Source organism: Neopsephotus bourkii, unplaced genomic scaffold, assembly GCF_033783945.1.
Source record: "Neopsephotus bourkii isolate Nb327-2 ecotype Australia unplaced genomic scaffold, CSIRO-AGI_Nbou_v1 NB_1292, whole genome shotgun sequence".
Lineage (NCBI taxonomy): Eukaryota > Metazoa > Chordata > Aves > Psittaciformes > Psittacidae > Neopsephotus > Neopsephotus bourkii.
The window spans coordinates 2,149,862-2,171,176 of record NW_026901776.1 but is presented as its reverse complement, the minus strand read 5'-3'; positions in this window follow the sequence as shown (position 1 = coordinate 2,171,176).

Sequence of the window (21,315 nt, the reverse complement as noted above, 5' to 3'; positions counted from 1 at the left end):
TAAGAATTATTTCAGAAACACTGCAGGAGGAAAAGTGACCGACTGAAGATATGACTTTTGGTTACAGACCAGAAGCAGTGCTCCATATGAAAGAGTTCCTTTAACTGCTTTTCATATTCAAGCTAGCTTGTACATTGCACTTTACATTATGCCATGTAGAAGACACAGCGTTAGAATTCCTCTTAAGACACCTTAGTGAAATTTACCCTTCAAAACCACTTCTATGGCTCAGTCTTCATCCCATGATTAAATTAATAACAGTGCTCTAAAACAAGAAAATTTTATATTAGGTCTCTAAGACTGCAACACCTTTAGAGTATTATTTTTAGATAAAAGTAATTTGTAAGTACCATGCTCTGCTTATGAATGACTACTCACAATTACAGAAATAAAACCCCATTAGACATTTTGGTTGTTTCAAAAACCACCAGGTTTTCACCATTTCTCTGCAACATTTAAAAGTTCCAGTGATGTGATAGAGGCAGAATTTTCTGAGGCAAAAGGCCAATAAGAAGAGCAGTACCCCCTGATGTTAAAATTAAAAATCAATACTTTACATAAGCACCTTCTGGGAAATACTGTGCTTGTGTATCGTTTCCCCTGTGGTTGCAGCAGCATTGTTTGCTTTCCAGGTTAACTGATGCTATATAGCTGATAAGTTTGCTTGCCTGCTTTTGTGTAAGATAAGAAATAATAGATTGAAAACAAAACAAACAAAACCAAGTAGAAAACATATAACCACCAATAACAATTTGCAGCACTCTTCATACTCTAGTGTCAGTTAGAGGTATACTTTGAAAATAATAGGCAAGATTTGCTTGCCTTGCCAGACACAGTCATAGACTCATCACCACAGACTTCTCTGCTTGTTCTCAGAGTTCAGGTGGTCCTGCAGAGAAACAACTATGCACCTATTCAGACCATGTTCACAGTAAATCTAACCTTTTAGAATGTCAGTCTTTGTTAACATTATATTATAGATTATTTCACAGTGCCTTATCACCCAGCTGCTAATGGGTCCCCCTCGAAGAGGCAGAGCACACACACATACTCTCAGCCCTTCAAGGGGGTACAGCAGAGCTGCCAAATATAAAAGGGAGTCCCTCCTGCTAGTGATACCCCAGGCGGCTAACAGGGCGGTTCTGCCAGCGCACACTTCACTACATCACACTGCCCTACAGTGCTTTCAGTGGTATTAAAATATCTTCCCATTTTTAGCACTGAGGTGAAAATTCCTTACTCAAGCAGCTAGTCAGAGGATGATATTGTTTGCTTGTAAAATACCTGGTCAGACCCAGTCTATACTAGAGTAAAGCACCAAAGCATTTCAAGTTGTAAGAAAAGCACTTTGATTAAGTAAATAGCAAAACTTAAGCTACATTTCATGCACATTATCCTTTCTGTAGCCTTCCACTTATACTTGCTACTTTGTTCAGAAAGTCCCTGGAGAATTAGGTTTGAGGGAGAGGAAAATGAGGAAATGAGATTAGGAGTGGGAAAATGACACCACAGATTTCAGTTTCCATGGGAGAAGTGAAGAATTTGGGACAGATCCCACTCCTACCAAGGCCAATGACAAAATGTCCATTGACTTTAATGAGAACATGGTTGATTTGCTTTGGTTGTATTGTTTCTTATTTTCTAACTTCATCTTGTGGCTAGAAAGTTTGTATTTAGTTTCAAGTGTTGGTAATAGCTTTAATTTACTACAGAGAAATCCATCTCAATCCTATATTCTTGTAAGATTCAGGCTGACTCTGATTGCATGCAGCCTGAAAGCACAACCCACGCTCAAAGATCAAAGATCAAGTACATCACTATGGCATATTTGTTCTATTTTCAAACTGCTTAATTAAGAAGAAAAGGATTTTACAGGGTGATCTATAACAGCTATAGCAGTTGCTACCTTATACTTACCATTGGCTTCAGGAGCAGCTCCAGGACTAACAGTAATGTATTTCTGCTTAAGCTGAATTCAAAGGTATGAACATTACAATGAAGTAGATCAGGTCAGATTTTTGGGAAAAAAGCAAAGGGAAATCAGCCTAATTGTATAGACAAAGCAAACTAGACAAACAAATCTATCCTGGTCGATGGGTTGAAGCCAGAAGTTTTTCTGACAGCCAGGTAAATCAAAGAAAAGCTTATTTTCAGTATGAAAGTTAATACAAAAGCAGAATTTTCTCAGTACTTTAGATACTCTTCTTAGAGTTAGATAGGTAGATGGATAAACATACAGAGAGATAAAGGGATAGAGAGATAAGAGACAGCAGCCAAAGATATTTTGACATTGCTGTTGGGAATCAGTTATGGAAAGCTAAAGGTGCTAGATAACTTCAGTTTTGGAAGATCTGCTTGAGTTTGTGAGCCCTCATGGAGGTAAGGGAAAAAAAGATATGTAATTGCTAAGCACTTCTATTATGTACCTCCCAATGTATAGAGGTGGTGACCACACTGAGAATACAAGCCAGATCAGCTTCATGGTCAATGATTCTATTGTATTACAAGTCATTACCATAAACTACAATGAAACAAGAACCTTAGCCCAAGGCCCCTAGCTGATAAACACCAACACAGCAAATACCAGCTGTAAGTGAGGTACAGCATACTGAAACTGAGATCAAGAGCAAAAACTGTGAGAGTCAATAAATCAGCATTGTGACAAGTGCTATTAATCCCAAACAATAAGTGCTTACCGCAAATATGATTAGACACACTCCAGTCATATCTGTCCTTATCTCAAACCTTCATGCCCCACGTTGGGCACCAAAAAGAACTGTCATGGTTTAAGCCCAGCCTGCCACTCATAAACCACGCAGCCATTCACTCATTCCTCCCACTTTTCCTCCCCCCCACTCCCAGAGGGATGGGGAGGAGGACTGAAAGAATGTAACGCCCATGGGTTAAGAGCAGTCCAGTAACAAAGGTATAACACAAACCACTACTGCTACCACCAGTAATAATAATGATAAGGGAAATAACAAGGGAAGAGAATACAACTGCTCACTACCTGCCGACCGACACCCAGCCCAACCCGTGCAGTGATCTAGCCCTTCCAGGTAACTCCCCCAGTTTATATACTGGGCATGACATGCTGTGGTATGGAATACCTCTTTGGCTAGTTTGGGTCAGCTGTCCTGTCTCTGCTTCCTCCCGGCTTCCCCTCCTCCCTGGCAGAGCATGAGACTCAGAAAGTCGTTGGTCAGACTAAATATTTGAGCAGTAACTAAAAACATCGGTGTTACCAGTGCTGTTCCCAGGCTGAAAGTCAAACCCGCAGCACTGCACCAGATACTAAGAAGGAGAAAAATGACTGCTACTGCTGAACCCAGGACACCCAGTCACACTTACTACTCTATTTGTTTATTTCATTAGTAAAAACTAATGAAACAAGCAAGGCTTATAGATTGTGTATGCTTTTTTAGATTCAGTTCTGAATGGAAGTGGCTTTATGTGCGTCTTCCTGTTAGTCGTCATATTACTATTTACTGGTCTGTTCTGAGCTTGTCATCCGTAAAGCCAGTGACCAATTTCAACCAAATTCGGAAGACTGTTTTAAGAACAGGTGAATAGGCACTACTAGTGTCTCTTTGCCTTCTTTATTAGACACAGACACTGCTGTGTGCCTCAGGCCATGAAACCTTGGCAAGTGTCCTTGTTTCAGCTGGTATAGAGGTAATTTTCTTGCTAGTAGTTGGTATAGTGCAAGCTAGGCTTCTGTTGCTTCAGGGCTTGTGAAGTTACTTTCTGTAGTCTTATGCAGGAGCTTGAAATGAAAACTGCAATCCTAAATCTGCCAAGATGGTACAACTTTAACTAGCAGTTCCACTTTCTTTCATCATTTGTTCCTTATGTCTAATCTACTGGCTGTACAGCTGAAGAAAAGAGCCTTCTCAATGTCAAGCAATGAACACATTACAAAAGAAATATCAGAACTGTGTCCTGAATGCCAACTAGTTATGACATTTCTTCTGACAAGAACTTCAGGGTTTGCAACACAGGGTTTACTTTTGTGCCTTGGGATAAGTGAGAGACAAGAGATATCAGAAGACAGACAGTCCTTTCTTTTTGGTAATTTTTTTACATTCAGGTGGTCAGACTTTCAACAGGGTTTTCATTTGTTCATCTGGTGGTGTAGCTCTATCTGCATCAATAGTAGATCTGAAGGAGGACAAAATAGAAGTATGTCTGAGCAGCAGATTTACTTAAAGATTTACATTATCAGAATATGAACTTCTCTGACTCAAGGAAACACACACATAGCTGGGTTATTCTTTAGCTTACCCTTTTTTTCTGTAGGAATCTCTGGCCTCGATATAGTTCCTTCTGATTAGTTCTGGAGTCAGTGAGCAAAAAATCTGGCAGCAGGGTTTCTGGCTTCATCTCACTATTAAGATTTTTTTTGGAAGGAAATCAAATGACTGTCACCAGTGTCATGGGAGAACATTGGTGTGCACGTACAGCACTGATCTGTAAGGAGTTCTGTGTCCGTTCCTCATTTTTACCTACATGTTTGTTTGTTTTCATACATAGGGTATTAGACTTTTCAAAAGGAATCACAAAAATCCCACTGGTAGAAAACATTTAACACATGGTCTCCAAGAGCAGCTATAGCTTACGGTGCATGGCTACTAGTCATTGGTACCAAATGAACCCTTCAGGTAATCAACAGAGCAAAGAAGCCCTCAGTACTCTCCTCCAGTAAGCAGCAGTCACTGCTCCACTCTCTTGTGAAGAAAACTAGGAAAACGAGAAGCAATAACCTGTGTTCTGAAATACAGATATGGACAGAGCAGGAAAAGAATCTTCTGCTTGATGAAGACAAAGAATGCTGGCAACTGTGAGCAAGTTACAAGGAGAAGGGAAAGGAAGAGGAATAAACAAAACAATACTGACATCAAAAAGAAAGAGGGAAATTACCCTCTTTGTCATATAAAAATAATAAAATAATATGAATAAAAAGAGCAGAAATAATTCTGTAAACATAATGAGGGTCTAGTAAATGGATAATAAAGCCAGTTAGAAAGAGCTAATTGTATATTCTATTCTGATGTGATGACTAAAAGCTTTCCAGGAAAATATTCAGCGTTCTCTTGTGAAAGCACCTATCAGCTTCTCTAAAAACTGACAGAAATGAAAATTCCTTTACAGGTTACGGTGCAGTTTGTAAGAGGGCTCTCACAAAAGCCTCAAAATTTCCATTACTCAAAGCAAAACATATAGAATTTCTAATCTTATTTAATCATCTTGTTTAATTCCTGCATCTCAATAGTTTCAAGGTTGGATTTTGCCACTTGTCCAGGTGTTGATAATTCTGCAATCCAGAGATGATTTTATTGAACCCACTAAACCACTGAGAGACGTGAAATATAATGCTTGAAAAATCTTTATTTAAATGGCTTCGGAAAGGTATATCATTGGGAAAAAGAATGCAGTCTCTTGATTCCCATTTACTCACAAACATAAGCCAGTGTGCCCTGCATTTAATTCAACATTGCATATACTTCTAAATTCATCTCTTCTGAGGTTCATTCATTTGGTCCTTCAGGGCACTGTTAAAGCAAATTGCAAATACATTTTAGCCTGGTCATTACTGCACTTTCTATTTTATTATTTTTATTTTTTTAATAAATTGTGCCTAAACAAATTGGGTTGTTTCCTTACTAACAGCTTCTTGAAGCTTTAGTTTCAAGCAATTTTTGCCTCCTCTCAGAAGTCTTGCCACCATACGTTTCATTCCACTTCCTTTCTACTCCAGTGAGTACAGAATACTCAGAAGAAATAGCATTCACTCAATTATCAGACAATGTGACTACATGAAAAATCCTTTTATCAGTAAAGGATATCAGATTACAGCAGAGCAATTTCGGACACCCCCCTCCCCCCCCCAAAAAAAAAAAAAGCAACCCACACCAAACAACAAAACGAACAAAACAAACTCTAAAAAGTCAGGGAGATCATGAAGGCGGGCGACACAATCCTATTATCTAACTCCATGTAAATTTCTTGTACTTAATGTTCCCTCAGAAACCCATGTAGCACTTTTTTGCTTATGAAGACTTATGAAGGAAGCTGTAGTGAAAGGAAAAAGCCGTTACTCAGACTCATGCTAACTCGTTAAGGTTTGACTCACTTCTGTAGAAGAAAATAAGGTGCTTCTTCAGATAAAACAAGATGCTGACAGGTAGTTCTATTCATTCCCTTTAGAAAACAAATAACAGAAGTTAACCTGCTGGTGAATATTTGTCAACAGTGAATATTTGTTGTAAGAGCTTTTCATTTTGGTCCATGAGACATATGAGATGCTGTTAGTGAAGGAACAAATGTTTAGCTTGTCATAGCTCCTGCTTTTTACTACAATGAGACTTTCAGTAAAGGCAGCAGCTGAGAGAGACCCTTCCAAAATTCAAGCAGCAGTGGGACCAAGCTGCTTGGGATGGGCTGGGGATGAGATACAGTCTGCAGCACACTTGCAGGAATGTGTTCTGCTGACCCATATAGTTCCTAACCTGAAAATCCTGACAACTTAGACAAGAGTATTCCAATTCAATACTTACCGTGATAAGAATGTTCCTGTAACCCTTGGTAGAAATAAATTGAACATGTTTCGAAATCTGAAACTGAAAAGTAGTTCAGATCATTCTCTTTGTGCCCTAGACCTTAGGAATTTTCAGTCCTTCAGCCTCGAATCTCCTCTTTCAGAAAACAATTTCAGTTAAGTACAAAAAGCATCTTCACAGATCCCAGTTTAGGCTGCAATACTTATCTAAAAACAGCAGTAAAAGTTAAGGCAGCTAGATGTTATTGTGCTCCATGAACATGCTTCTTGCAGTGTTTCACTGTGAATGTATTCTTAGCTTTTTTGCATAAAGTAGGATCTAATACTAAAAGAGCCCATAATAGTATTTTAAGTTATGTATGTTTTTGTGATGGAAAAGAGAGGAAAATGACAACCAATAGGTTATTTTGGCCACATGAAAATCCTACCTATTACTGTTACAAAAATAATAACCTAAGCATGGACAAAGACACATCCCAGAATCCCAGTCACCAGACTTAGGCTGAAAGGGACATCAAGAGGTATGTAGTCTGACCTTCTGCTCAAAACAAGGTCAACTCTGAGATGAGACCAGGTTGAGCAGGACTTTCCAATTGGGTCTTGAATGCCCCTCCACTGATGGAGTCTGCACAGCCTCTCTGGGCAGCCTTTACCACTGCCTGGCTTTCCTCAGGATTCAAATCTGCTCTGAAAATTTTACAGTAGTGTAGATAAAAAAAGTAAATAACTATGTAAGTGCTGTCATGTGTGTCATGTGCTGCTGTACCATCCCTCCATGTACTTTTCCTGATCAAGGGCATGCTGCTTCTACAGTAACCAACCCTACCACTCCAGCTCATGGGGAAAATTCTGCTCTGTCATTCCAGATACTAATGGTATCAAAATTCCAACACTGATAACTGTTTCACTGCTCAACAAGAACAACCAGGAAAAGCTATGGAGCTTATCTGGCAAACGTTTTACAGCATATGAATGAGATGAAAGAAGGCACAGCTGGGTTCAATTTTCTGTAGCGGAATTCAGCATTCAAAAGCATGGCAAACTTTGGTAGAAAGAGTGATTCAAAACAGTTTCGCATCAAATAGATAGGTGGCACAGATTTGGTGGCAACAGACTTGCTTCAAACTCAAAACACAATTCAAATTTTCATAATCCATTAAAAAAATCCATAGGCACTTGTTCTTTGGTTTTAGGTCTGTGCATGGTAGTTTACGGAGCCTTCATTTACTATTAATTTTCATACATTGTTGCAGACAAGCATTATTACTTCCATTTTTCAACATAAAATTAGATACACCTAAAGTTCAGTCCAGTGTATTTTTTTAACTGGAAGACTGGTAATATTTGCCCCTTGAAGAATTCACTCTAAAGTATGCTTTTTGGTTCACAGTATGCTGCTTAAAAGTGAAGTGCTTAAAAGGATAATGCCTCACGGCTTTTCCATTTTGTTGTGTTGAAAATGTTGGCATTTTCATGGCATGAAAATGTTGTTTTGGCATGAAAATGGCATGAAAATGTTCTTTTTATGTTACTGCGAATGACTGATTGTTTTCAACATATTCCAGAGCCTGGGAGAAAAAAGGGTACCAGGACTGTATACAATCTTCAGGGGGCAGAGTGATGGAGAACAGATTATCGAGTAAAGTAACTATCAATACTCTAGTGAATTTAACAGAGTACATTTACATCTTTTCTACCTCCCGTGAATATACTTATCTAGTTTTTATCCAATTATCTTTTTCGCAAGCTTTCAAGCCTACATCAGAGAGGGGAAAAAAATAAATGAAATAATGTTGCTGCAGTACTAAGAAATTTAGATACATGCCCTGCAGCACTGAATATGGAGCATACATTGTCTGGCTATTACAGAAGAATTTCAGTAACTGGAGAAATAATGGTAGTTCTGTGATGATGCAGATCAGCTGCGTATTCAAGAAAGATAGTGGTGACCCAGAGGAAACCTTTTTATAGAAACAAACACAGGTTGACCTCCACAGTGTGAAGGGAGGAAGAGAAGTCTTGTTCAAAAGTGGGAAGATTGACGATAGTAAGGTTTTGAAGGCAAACATATACTCCCTACCTAGGAGCAATGAAAAAGAAGCAGGTGTCATACGTTTGCAATTCCCTCCACCTCATTTGGCTTTTGTGGGAAGCTAGGGCTGTAAGAGGTTTCTTCTGGGTCACCACCAGGCATCTTTTCTACTGCCAGGGCAATTTTGCAATGGGTTTGGTGATTACTGTAAATTCCCAGTAGTGCAGTTTGATGTTGAAATGCAGCATATGCTACTGCCATTTGTCCAGGGTACCTACAACTTCATGTTTGTGTGTGGCAATCATGCACCATCTCCAGGCTTGAGAGAGTTCTTCCTTGTCACTGGGAAAGCAGCGTGTAGGAGACTGCAACATCTGCCACTCCAACTTTGCTCTGACTGCTCAGAGCCTTTGAAGCCATCTTCTGCCATGCAAAGGGCAAAACGCACCTTCCATAGTCGAAGTTGCTTCTCAGGCAAGATGAATCCTGGCAGCGATGGGGCCTCAAATTTTACTCTGCAATATCGTATGTACAGACATAATTACCATTTGCTCCAGCTTAGTGTTTTTTAGTTGGGTATGTGTAAAACTGAAATGTACCTAAAAGAATTCACACTGTTTGCAAAAGAGCCTCAGTAAGTGCAGGTGAAAGGCTTGTGAAGAAGGAAGATACCACTTGCGCCTTGCCACTGATGCAAACTGCAAATGCAGAATGGTGAAATACAATGGGGCATTCATACAAGTTTTAAGACATTAATAGTGGGCTCATTTCTTATGCTTAAAGAAATGTGCTAACTTCCAGAGTTTGTTAACTAGATCTCCCACTTTACTATATTATTATGTAAATGAATAATTACTCATATATTTTGAATGTATAATTACTCATATATTTCGCAGCCAAAGGGAGCACACTCAATTCCATGTATGAAAAATCAACATTATATAATCAAACATAACATTAACATACATGTTCTCCCATATTATACACTCAGTATTTCTAAGTATTGTAGATAATTTCCTTGTGAAAACTTTCTTCAAAACATATTTTTCCTTTAAATTCAAGACACTTTCATCTAAGTTTCAGAAAAATTGGAATGTGGAAAAAAGTTGTTTCATTCCTAGTGCACAAAGCATTAACCACAGCCTTGAAGCAAGAAAATGTTTTAAGGTGAGTTATTAATAAGGAGAACATGTGTGGGAATACTGGCTCTGTCTTCTAAAGAGTGAGAAGGTTTTATACCTAGTTCTTTTGACTTAACGTTACCTTGTTTGGTTTAGTGCTGGGGAGGTTTTTCATATATGAAAAACCCTTTCAGCTCATTGCTGCGTTCTATTCCTGGACCACGTAGCCCACTGGCTTTGTGGGTCATGGCAGCAGAGGAAAGAAATCTCAGTTTTAAAGACATGAACACGGATATTCCTGAACTGCACCCCAACCTGTGCCGCTGCTTAGCCTTCACATAGTGCCTTACAGCCTTTCATTGAAACAAGCCTCTGAACATGATTTGCAACTGCAGGCACTGAGATTAAAATCCCTTTCATGTGACTATGGGGTTGATATTAAACCCACTATTTTCTGAAAGCTCCATCAGTGACACAGATTACTTGTAGGTTTGGGATGTGATTTGAAATAACTCAGCTTGTTTGTTTGCTTGTGTTTCAGTGTTTTGATAAGGTTTAAGACTGCCCATAACTTCAGGAAATTTGTAACTAGATATATTAAATTAATCACCCACAAACCATAGGCATATAAATTGAAAGAGCACTCTAGTTATCCCACATTTGTGTGAGTGAGGTTCACTACTCTACAATGGAGGTCATAGTCACTTATTTTTCCATGCAAATATGGATTAAAAATTTTTATAGCTGGGGAGAATTTCTTATTTTAGGATCTCTGTCACCCAATGCTGTAAGCACCCTCTGAATCCGCTGTAATTCTGTCAGTGTTATAACAAAGGCGAATGGATTTTTCCACTGCAGACTTGGCCCTCAATGAAGGAAAAGTGCTTTTGCAACAGCTAGAATTTGATGCTGTGGGGAAAGGGCAGCCATCTACAGTGGAAAAAAGTAAAAACAATGTCCAGAATACAATTTCCTCGTGAGTAACCTGAGTAGATCTCGGAAAGCAGCTTTTAAATAATCCAGAAATGACACAAAGCCCAAAATAAGAATTTTCACGGTCATGTGGTTTTGCTCATATGTGCGTGTGTGTACTTAGAAAAAGATTTTACAAGAAAGAATATTGGACTTGGACAGTATGTAGGAACCTGATATCACAGGGGAAGCTAAGTGCAAGGGTCAAGCTGACGGAGGTTCTCACTCCAAGGCTCATGCAGGTCTTGTCCACAATGCCTGAGAGAGAAAGGAAAGAGAAGAAAAGGAAAAAGGGTAATTTCTGATTCTGATCATCTTCTGAGTATCTTGTTAAAAGAAACGATAAATGCAGACCATGCTGATCTTTGCATCTCTTGTGGTCGGAACAAAATCAGTTGCTCTAGGCAACTGTAAAAAACTGTGGTCTTTGGGAACTGCTCTTTCACAAGTACATGCAACTGGTAAATGAAGCAGTGAGAGGGGTCACAGCATAGCTACATTTTAGTTTCTGAATTACAAGCTCTGAACTATTTTCTTATCCTTACAATTTGCGTGAGTCTGTGTTTAGCAATTTGCTGTATTTAGTAAACTGGACTGGTCCCTTAAAGAAATTTTAGCATACTATTTAAAATTTAAACCTTTGCTTGTATCCAAAAAGATTTTTGTTTGTTTGTGGGTTTTTTGTTTTGTTTTGGCTTTGTTGTTGTTGTTTTTTTGTGGCTGGTTGTTTGGTTTTTTTCTTAGAATGGTTCCGTATGTGATTTGGTTGTTTTGGTTTTTTGTTTGATTTTTTTTTTTTATTTTGGAAGGTTACAACCATGCTAATATTAGAAAGTAATTACAGTTAGAACATTCCTGATTCAAGCTAAGAGAAATTAAATATATTTCTAGGATCTCTCTTGATTTGGCCTCTGCAGGTATATGAAGTCATTCTTTAGGTTATCAAGTACATTATGTAAATGTGTCATATTTACATATAGCGTACAGACATGTACACACTGGCATTAAATGGGCAGTACTGCATGTGAATCGTAAGCTCAACTCTGGGCCTTTGTCCTCTTCTACTTTATTTTCTTCCACCTCAAATGCTGCAAGTCACTTTGAATCTCAGTTATTTAAGATGTTTAAAATCTAAAAATGAATTCCTTAATTTTCTGGGTGGCCTGTCTTACTTTTATTTGTCCCCATCAGCTGCCTCTATCAAAACAGGTGCTTTGGCATCATCCATTCACCACTCACTTGATATATGTCCTGATAAATCAAGAATGTTTACCTGAGTGAAAAAAATGTCTCTTCTAAAATTTAAAATCCCCATATCTTAACCTCTACTACAGTTTTAGAGCATGCCAGTACTGCAGAACAAACTGTAAGAGAGAGAAATATATTTGACTGTGAAAAAGTTAGGTTGGGTGCCAGAAGATGTGAAGCAGAATCGCAAAACTGAGAAAAAAAATCTGCCAAAAAATAAGTCCCTTAAGCTCATGCTGCCTCAGCTAAATGGCCACTTACATTTACATTTAAATGTCAGCTTAGAGAACTCTTGTTCTTGATGTACTGTTAAGAAATGTTCTTTTTTATTGAGAAAGACAATAAAAAATATCAGAATTTTTGTGTTTATTATAACATTTTCTCCACCTTTGCTCTAGTAATCTGCAGCTTCTGTTAACTTGCTCAAAATTACATTGCTGATAGCTTTTTGTTTTGTTTTGTTTGGCTTGGTTTTTTTAATGCAGAAGAAAAGAGAAAGAGCAACTGAAGACTGGAGTAAGCAAGTCTTCTAAATAAAATAGATATATGCTGAAAAAAACCACCATTGTATTTGCAGACAGCTCCATTACTTCCTTGAGAACTGATTTCTTGAAAGTTCGATGAATGCCTTCATGTTCCTTCCTTGGTTAATACCTCAGATGCTTAGTAGTAGAAGTAAGTTGTACAGTGAAGAATCCAACACAAAATTCAGTTATTATTTCACTTTGTTCTTTTGTTTTACTGTTCTTCTAGATGGAGAAGTATCACTGATCAACTCTTCTAGGGACCTCTGGGGGAAAGGTGTTGTTGTTATGACTTGTAAATAAGCTCTGAGGAGTTTTTTTGAGCTTTTACCTTTTCTTCAGTATTCTTGCCCCTCAGCAGACATATGACATCCCTCCACTGCCAAATTCCACTTTGCTTAAAAATACTGAGAGCTGGAAAATGCTGTCAGAAACATGTGAAAGGCAGGGATTTTCTTTTGTCACTGAGAAGGCAAGCTGGCCTCCAGATCAAACAGCCATACTTCAGGAGCTATACTTCCATGCAATAAGATTTTATCGTTCCCCTTGACAAAATACACTTTATACATCAAAATGTATCTTGCCTCCTGAATGTTTTAACATATCTCGAGTACTTTAAAGAGAAACGGCTAAATTTTGTGTTCTTTTGCATATTTATTTAATAAAATTTAGATGTAGTTTTCAGTAAAACTGTTGGTAGTGCATAGGGATTTTAATCACTTTCCACAACATTCAGGTGTAGGGGCAGGAAAAAGGTTCCACTGTCCCACTGATGCTGCTTATGCAGGTAGGAGGGGGTCTGGCTGCTGCAGGATCTCTTCTTTGCCTAAGCCCCTTCACCTCGTTGGGAATCAGCAGATCATTTCATCACATCACTTCATCACATTTCATCACATGATACATGGAGCTCAATACATGACTCCCCCACAGTGCCAGCTTTAGGTATAAAGGCTCACTACATATCCTGAGAGGAACACTACCTAAAATACAGAATAAAGACAGAAATAAGGCAGATCCAGGACCTTTTTTTTTTTTCTTTAAGATTAATTAATGCAACTACCACTTCAGCAAGCTGTATTTTGTTTTTCTGTCCACCTTTTCCTGTGACTGCAGAAAATTGCTATTTATTGATATTATCCATTGATTACAAGGCAGTGTAAATGAAATGTAGATTGTTTTATTCTTGGCTAAAGAAATCAGCCTGAAGTAGATTTTAGGATGTTATGGATCGGTTCATCAGCACAAGATCCATTTGTTGACTCCTTTGGGGGTTTTGCTTGGGTCTATTTTGTGGGGTTTTTTTTGGTATGGTAATTTTTCCTTTGGCTTAAAGAAGCTGGAAATCAACTAAGGGACCATTTCTGCATTAATAACACTGTTGCATCAGTGGCAGGTAAATGTGACTGACATTTATTTTAAAATGAGAAAGATAGGAAAGAAGAAAGCAAACAAAGCATAATGGATACCAGATGTTTGTTTTGTAGGAGGAAAGGAAAGTACCTTTTTATATTTATGCAACTCAGGGGCTGTTTACAAATGTAATTGAAATATTTAGCGTTCTTGGAATGTAACTCTTAAATGGCGACATATTTTCATCCTGAAATATCAGTCACATCAGGGCCACCAAATTGACATACTTCACTTCCCATACAGTAAAATGATTTAGCAGTTCAGAAAGGAAGGGAAATTTTGTTGGTTTACTGGGGAAGAAAGGTAGGGAATGAAAGGAAGAAAAAGAGAACATGCAAAGCACAGACTTGCTTTCACTTAAGTAACCTTTATATCTGCTCTGAGCTTCACCAGGGTATAAATGAGGAAGTGGGAAGAGTGCATTAGCAATTTTCCTGGGAAGCACAATATGATAACAGAATATGTGCTAATTAAGTACTAATAGTCCTAATTAGGTGCTATTACCTCTAATTATCAAGAAAGAACTGGGAAAACCAAGGTTAATTTTTACTTCATCTTAATTTTCTATTTTGTTTTCTTATAACATCTTAGTGTCAGACACTGAAATTACTTATTCAATATTGTATGTGTTTGTGTAAATCCTGCCTGCATGCCAAGTCCTGTCCTTGGCAGGCAGGAACAGGATGTGCCCCATCAGGAGAGCTGGATGATGAGCACTGAAGGCCATAGTACCTGGGATTTCTCTTTTAAGGAATCCCATTTTTTTTTCCCAGGTGTCTTTTGGGGGAGCAAATGTCTGGGCCTTTAAATGTCGCATACACACAGAATTCCTGTTTTTAAGTGTATCTGCCTTCCTGCTTTTAAATATAAGTAAATTGAATATCACAGTATCACAGTATCACAGTATGTTAGAGATTGGAAGGGACCTCAAAAGATCATCTAGTCCAATCCCCCTGCCGGAGCAGGAACACCTAGATAAGGTTACACAGGAACGTGTCCAGGCGGGTTTTGAATGTCTCCAAAGAAGGAGATTCCACAACCTCCCTGGGCAGCCTGTTCCAGTGTTCCGTCACCCTCACTGAGAAGAAGTTTCTTCTCAGGTTTAAGTGGAACCTCTTGTGTTCCAATTTGTACCCATTTCCCCTTGTCCTTTCATTGTTTGCCACTGAGAAGAGCCTGGCTCCATCCTCGTGACACTCCCCCTTTATATATTTATATACACTAATAAGGTCACCCCTCAATCTCCTCTTCTCCAAACTATAGAGACCCAGCTCCCTCAGTCTTTCCTCATAAGGGAGATGCTCCACTCCCTTAATCATCTTAGTTGCCCTGCGCTGGACTCTCTCCAGCAGGTCCCTGTCCTTCTTAAACTGAGGGGCCCAGAACTGGACACAATATTCCAGATGAGGTCTCACCAGGGCAGAGTAGAGGGGAAGGAGGACCTCTCTCGACCTACTAACCACCCCCCTTCTAATACAACCCAGGATGCCATTGGCCTTCTTGGCCACAAGGGCACAGTGTCGGCTCATGGTCACCCTGTCGTCCACCAGGACCCCCAGGTCCCTCTCCCCTACACTGCTCTCTAACAGGTCGTTCCCCAACCTATACTGGAACCTGGGGTTGTTCCTGCCCAGATGCAGGACTCTACACTTTCCCTTGTTATATTTCATCAAGTTATTCCCCGCCCAACTCTCCAGCCTGTCCAGGTCTCTCTGGATGGCAGCACAGCCTTCTGGCGTGTCGGCCACTCCTCCCAGCTTAGTGTCATCAGCAAACTTGCTGATAGTACACTCAATTCCCTCATCTAAATCGTTGATGAATATATTAAATAATACTGGTCCCAGTACCGACCCTTGAGGCACTCCACTAGATACAGGCCTCCAACTAGACTCCGCCCCATAGACTACAACTCTCTGGCTTCTCTCCTTCAGCCAGTTCACAGTCCACCTCACTACCCGATCATCCAGACCACACTTCCTCAATTTAGCCGCAAGGATGCTGTGGGAGACCGTGTCAAACGCTTTGCTGAAGTCGAGGTAGACCACATCCACCGCTCTGCCATCATCCATCCACTGTGTTATTTCCTCATAAAAGGCTATGAGATTGGTCAAGCATGACTTCCCCTTGGTGAAGCCATGTTGACTGCCCCTCATAACCCTCTTATCCTTGATATGCCTTAAGATGGCACCAAGGATAAGGTGTTCCATCACTTTCCCAGGAATGGAGGTGAGGCTGACCGGTCTATAGTTACCCGGGTCCTCCTTCTTGCCCTTTTTGAAGACAGGAGTGACATTTGCTTTCCTCCAGTCCTCAGGCACCTCTCCCGTTTCCCAAGACTTGGTAAAGATGATGGAGAGCGGTCTAGCAATGACCTCAGCCAGTTCCCTCAGCACCCGCGGGTGCATCCCATCTGGACCCATGGATTTATGGATGTCCAGATTGCTCAACTGGTCTTTAACCCATTCCTCATCGACTAAGGCAGACCGCTCCGTTGACCTATCTTCATCTGAGGTCTCAGCGGTACAGGGCTCTTCAGGACTGCCTCCGGCAGAGTAGACAGAGACAAAGAAGGCATTCAGTAACTCTGCCATCTCTGTATCTTCTGTCACCAGGGCACCCGTCCCGTTCATCAGCAGGCCTACATTGCCTCTGGTGTTAGTTTTACCTGCCATGTATTTGAAAAAGCTCTTTCTGCTGTCCTTGACCCCTCTCGCCAGCTTTAATTCCAAGGAGGCCTTAGTCATCCTAGCAGCTTTCCTACATCCTCTAGCAGCAGCCTTATATTCTTCCCAAGTGGCCAGCCCTTCCTTCCATGACCTGTAAACTCTTCTCTTCCACTTGAGCATACCCAGCAATTCCCTATTTAGCCACGCAGGTCTCCTGACCCTCTTCCTTGACTTCCTACGTGTCGGGATGCTCTGATCTTGAGCTCGGAAAAAGCAGTCCTTGAACGTCAACCAACTATCTTGGGCCCCTTTCCCTTCAAGCAGCCTAGCCCATGGGATTTCCCTTAGCAATTGCTTGAAGAGGCCAAAGTTTGCCCTGCTAAAGTCCAGGGTTGCAATTCTACTTGCTATTCTACTGGCCCTACCACACAAGATCCTGAATTCTACCATCTCGTGGTCGCTGCAACCAAGGCAGCCCTCAACCTTCACTCCTTCAACCAGACCCTCCTTGTTAGTGAGGATGAGATCCAGCAGCGCACCTCTCCTGGTTGGCTCATCCACCATTTGCATGAGGAAGTTATCATCCATACACTGGAGGAACCTCCTGGACTGCGGCTGGGTTGCCGAGTAGTCCTTCCAGCAAACATCAGGGAAGTTAAAATCCCCCACGACGACCACGGCCTGTGACTGTGAGGCCGCTCTCAGCTGCCTGTAGAAGGCCTCGTCAACTTCCTCACCCTGATCCGGTGGCCTGTAACAGACCCCCACAATATATATATATTCTTTTTAAATATTTATGGTGGGGTTTTTTTATTCCTTGGTTTTGCTTCCAATAAGATTACCAGAAATATCAGGTACTCTGTTGACTTCCAGGCACCTTTCAAAAAGTTGTAAGGTTTACTTTACATTGTTCTGTATTAGTCTTAATGAAGAAGAAAAACAAAAGGGGGGGTGGGAGTGAGAAATTATTTTTTTTATAATTAATATAATTTCATTGTTTTATATATTCACTTAAATTGTCTCAACAGATACGTGCAAGTAGCACAACAGATTCTAATAGATGATAACAGAACGTGTTGTTTCGGAAGAGAAGAATGATACAATGTGGTGAATTTCTCCGCAGCATGAAGTATCTGATTAGGTACCTTGGTAGTGATTCTACCCAGTGGGGTGTACTGAGACATTTGAGAAGAAAGCTGTGAAAAGCAATTTGGACTATTATGTAGTCTCACTCTTCTGGCTGATGCATTGAATGCTTTCTTTGTCATCTTCAGCTAAGACAGAGATGTGAAATATATACAAATAATTATATCTGCTCACATACACATATATACTTATATATACATATATGCATACAGATAGTTATAAAAATATTTTCTTATATGTAATCTATCCATTTTTTGTTTTCATCTTCACATACATGTTGAAATAATACTGAGTGCTTGTGCACTGAGAGGCCATTACCATGGGTCTGAGAGGTGGCTCTCATTCTTACTCAGGTTGTCATCAGACTTTGAAAAGTGGATGGAAAAGCCTGTGAACAAATGAAATAATGCCTTTTCTTTGGTTCGCAGTAGATGGTTTCAGAAAGATACCTGCACCAGTACCAGACGGATAGGCACAGAGGTGCAGGGAAAAGATGCAACATGTGCCCCAACTTCAGCTTTCCCCACCCTGAGCTGAAACCCTTCCACTGGCCTTGTCACTGGGTTCTGGATCTTTCTCAACTTCAAAGCTACCTGGTAAGCAGTTGGGCAATGGTCTGCTCTCTGCCCATAACAGATTGCTTCATTATCAGAGCAGTTTTAAGGAACACAGAAGAATATACATCTGCACATACATGCCAAAACACCTCCGTAGCTCATTCAGGAATGCCTCACTGCTTCAGCACAACCATGGCAAGACATTTCTCCCTTGAGGCTTTACTGTTTGGTGTTCAGTTTTGGTTTGTTTGCTTGTTTTAGGGGTTTGTTTGTTTTGTTTTGCTTGTTTGTTTGTTTTATCTGGAAAGCTTATTCATAATAAACCACATGCAACATGAAAAAAAGCCTTTGACTTTCACTTTCAGAATGATTCTTTAATAGAATCAATATCCATTTCCACGACATATTTGTCTTATGTATTGATTCTTCACCTCCAGCTTCTCTCTTACCTACATGTTTCAGCTCCAGGGACATCTAAAAGATTTCTAGATATAAACTTCACTATGTCACATTACCCCTATTAGACTTCAAAGAGCTTAATCTAAAATAGGAAAGTTATTTATGTAGGTGAATATATACACACACAACTTCAGTAGTTTAAGGATGTGTAGTGTTATAAAACCACTCTGCATATCTGGCATGAGTGATCCAGCTGAGTGCTGAGGTCAGAATGTGAATACACTTGAACTTAAGTAAAGATAGATAAATATCTGTAAGGACAGGGATGGATAGGAACTTCTATAAATTTTCATATTCTTCTGCTCGAAGCAATATTTTGCAAGCTTCTTTTTTTTTATTTTAATTGTTTAATATTTCCTTGGTAAAAAAGCTATATTTTACTTATGGGAAAATATAATTTCCTAATTATATTAAATGAAGTAAATATAACATTTTAATATGGGAGTAATTTATAATATGGTGGTCTTCTATGATGGGGCTACAGAACTGATGGTTAGGGGCAAAGCAGTTGATATTATCTACCTGGACTTGTGCAAAGCATTTGACACTTTCCCGCACGACACCCTTGTCTCTAAACTGGAAAATCAATTTGATAGATGGACCGCTCAGTGGATAAAGAACTGGCTGGATGACCTCACACAGAGAGTTGTGGTCAATGGCTCAGTGTCCAAATGGAGATGGGTGGTGTTCCTCAGGGATTGGTGTTGGGACTGGTCTTGTTCAACATCTCTGTCGGTGGCATGGACAGTGAGATTGAGTGAGCCCTCAGCAAGTTTGGAGTTTGGAACTAGATTCTTTTAAGTTACTTTCCAACCCAAGCCATTCTATGGTCCTATGACACTGTGAGGATGATGATGATGATGATGATGATGATGATGATGATGGCTTGGCTTCCCGATTGAAGATTTGGGAAGGGCTTTACCCATGCTTACTACAAGTGCGATGATGACCAAAAGGGCAATGTGGGATAGGCAAATCCAGTTGGAAAAAAAGGGTGCTTGATCATTCAGGATGTTTCTGAACAAGACTGTCATCTCCTCGGTCAATCTCAAGCAACCAATGTCCTGAACCACCTGCGTGCAAGGTTGGGTCTGCAGCTTCCAGTGCACCTTATCACCTGCAGATTCTGTGAGTATATACAACTTAAATTATGCATAATGGTATTTATGATTAACTGAAATGCATGGTTTGTTTTGTTTTTAAAAAGCACAGCATAAAAGTCTACCTCAAAGAAGATGAGAGTGCTAGACAATGCCGAAAACATTGCAATGTAGTGAAAAAAATGCATGTAGTTTGGAAGATGTTCAGACGTCCATTAAATATCTGAGCTCTTATGCTTGTTATATGCAGCTTTTTTATCTTGATTGTAAGTGTGCCTGGAATTGCTCCGACCCAGGTGATGGGTTGGGGCAATCCTTCAAGATTACAATGTCTTCACATTTTTAATAGGCATTTGACTTTATTTTGTGGAAAGTGCGAGGGAATTACTTTTACTCAGATATGTTCCTCTGCTCAGTTCATACATTTTCTCACTCAGTGTTCAATAAGTCATTCACAGCCTCTGCTTTGAAGCAAATCTACCTTTCACAAACACTATACCCACCTAAGTCATTAGCAATTCAGTGAACATGTCTGGCCCATACATTATAAAACTTCTCAGGGCATTTCAAAATTATCTTAGTGAAAAACAAACAACCACACAAAAAAAGCACATCAGCCAACCAAACCTTTCATGATGACTTTCTTTCCAAATTTCATTAATTCCAGCCTAACAATGCCAGAATGACAGTCAAAAACAGGTGGTTTACCTTTCTGTAACAGAAAAGGAGAGTCAGATTCATCCTGCGTCCTGTGTCCAATATGGGTTCATTTTGTACCTATTCAAAACTGTATCTATAATACTTTCATTTTGTAAATAATCTGAAATCTTAGCAAAAGTTCAATATTGTAACAAAACTAAATAACAGTGCCCAGATCTATTAGGGTTTTAATACAACTTCAACAAAGATATAAATTCTTTAAGCTACAGTGTAACAGTACCTAACGAAAACACCTTAATTATAATATGATTTTTCCTGGAGGATGGCCCTCTTTCTCAGGAACTTCAAAGTCTCTTATTAAAATAAATTTCACTTGCATAAAGGATACCACATAATTCTTATTTTAAGCATGGACTGAGGAAAACTCTTCCCCTTCAGGCTAAAATATGGTAAGTCATAACTCCAGATATAAGAGGAATATGAGTTATGAAACTATATGACAGGTCCTCTTTTAATAATTTGAATTCTGAAAATGTATTATCTAAGACATAAAAACTGGAGATAACCTTCCAACCATTGTTACTGGAAAAGGAATCCTGATTACATCCTGGAAACCAAACCAAACCAAACAAAACCAAACCAAATACCAGAACTGTTTCTCTGAAGCACACTGGTCTTCTAAAAACACATAGACAAAGACAAGGTTTGAGCAGGAGAATACATGCAGTTTTGCCAGCAATCCCTCGTGAACTGCAGCATCTCATCACCTCTGCTCTACTTCTCTTTGTATTCTCCAGTTTTAAGGATGATGCTTCTTATTACGGACCCCATTAATGATGGTCTCTCCACCTCCCCATTGAC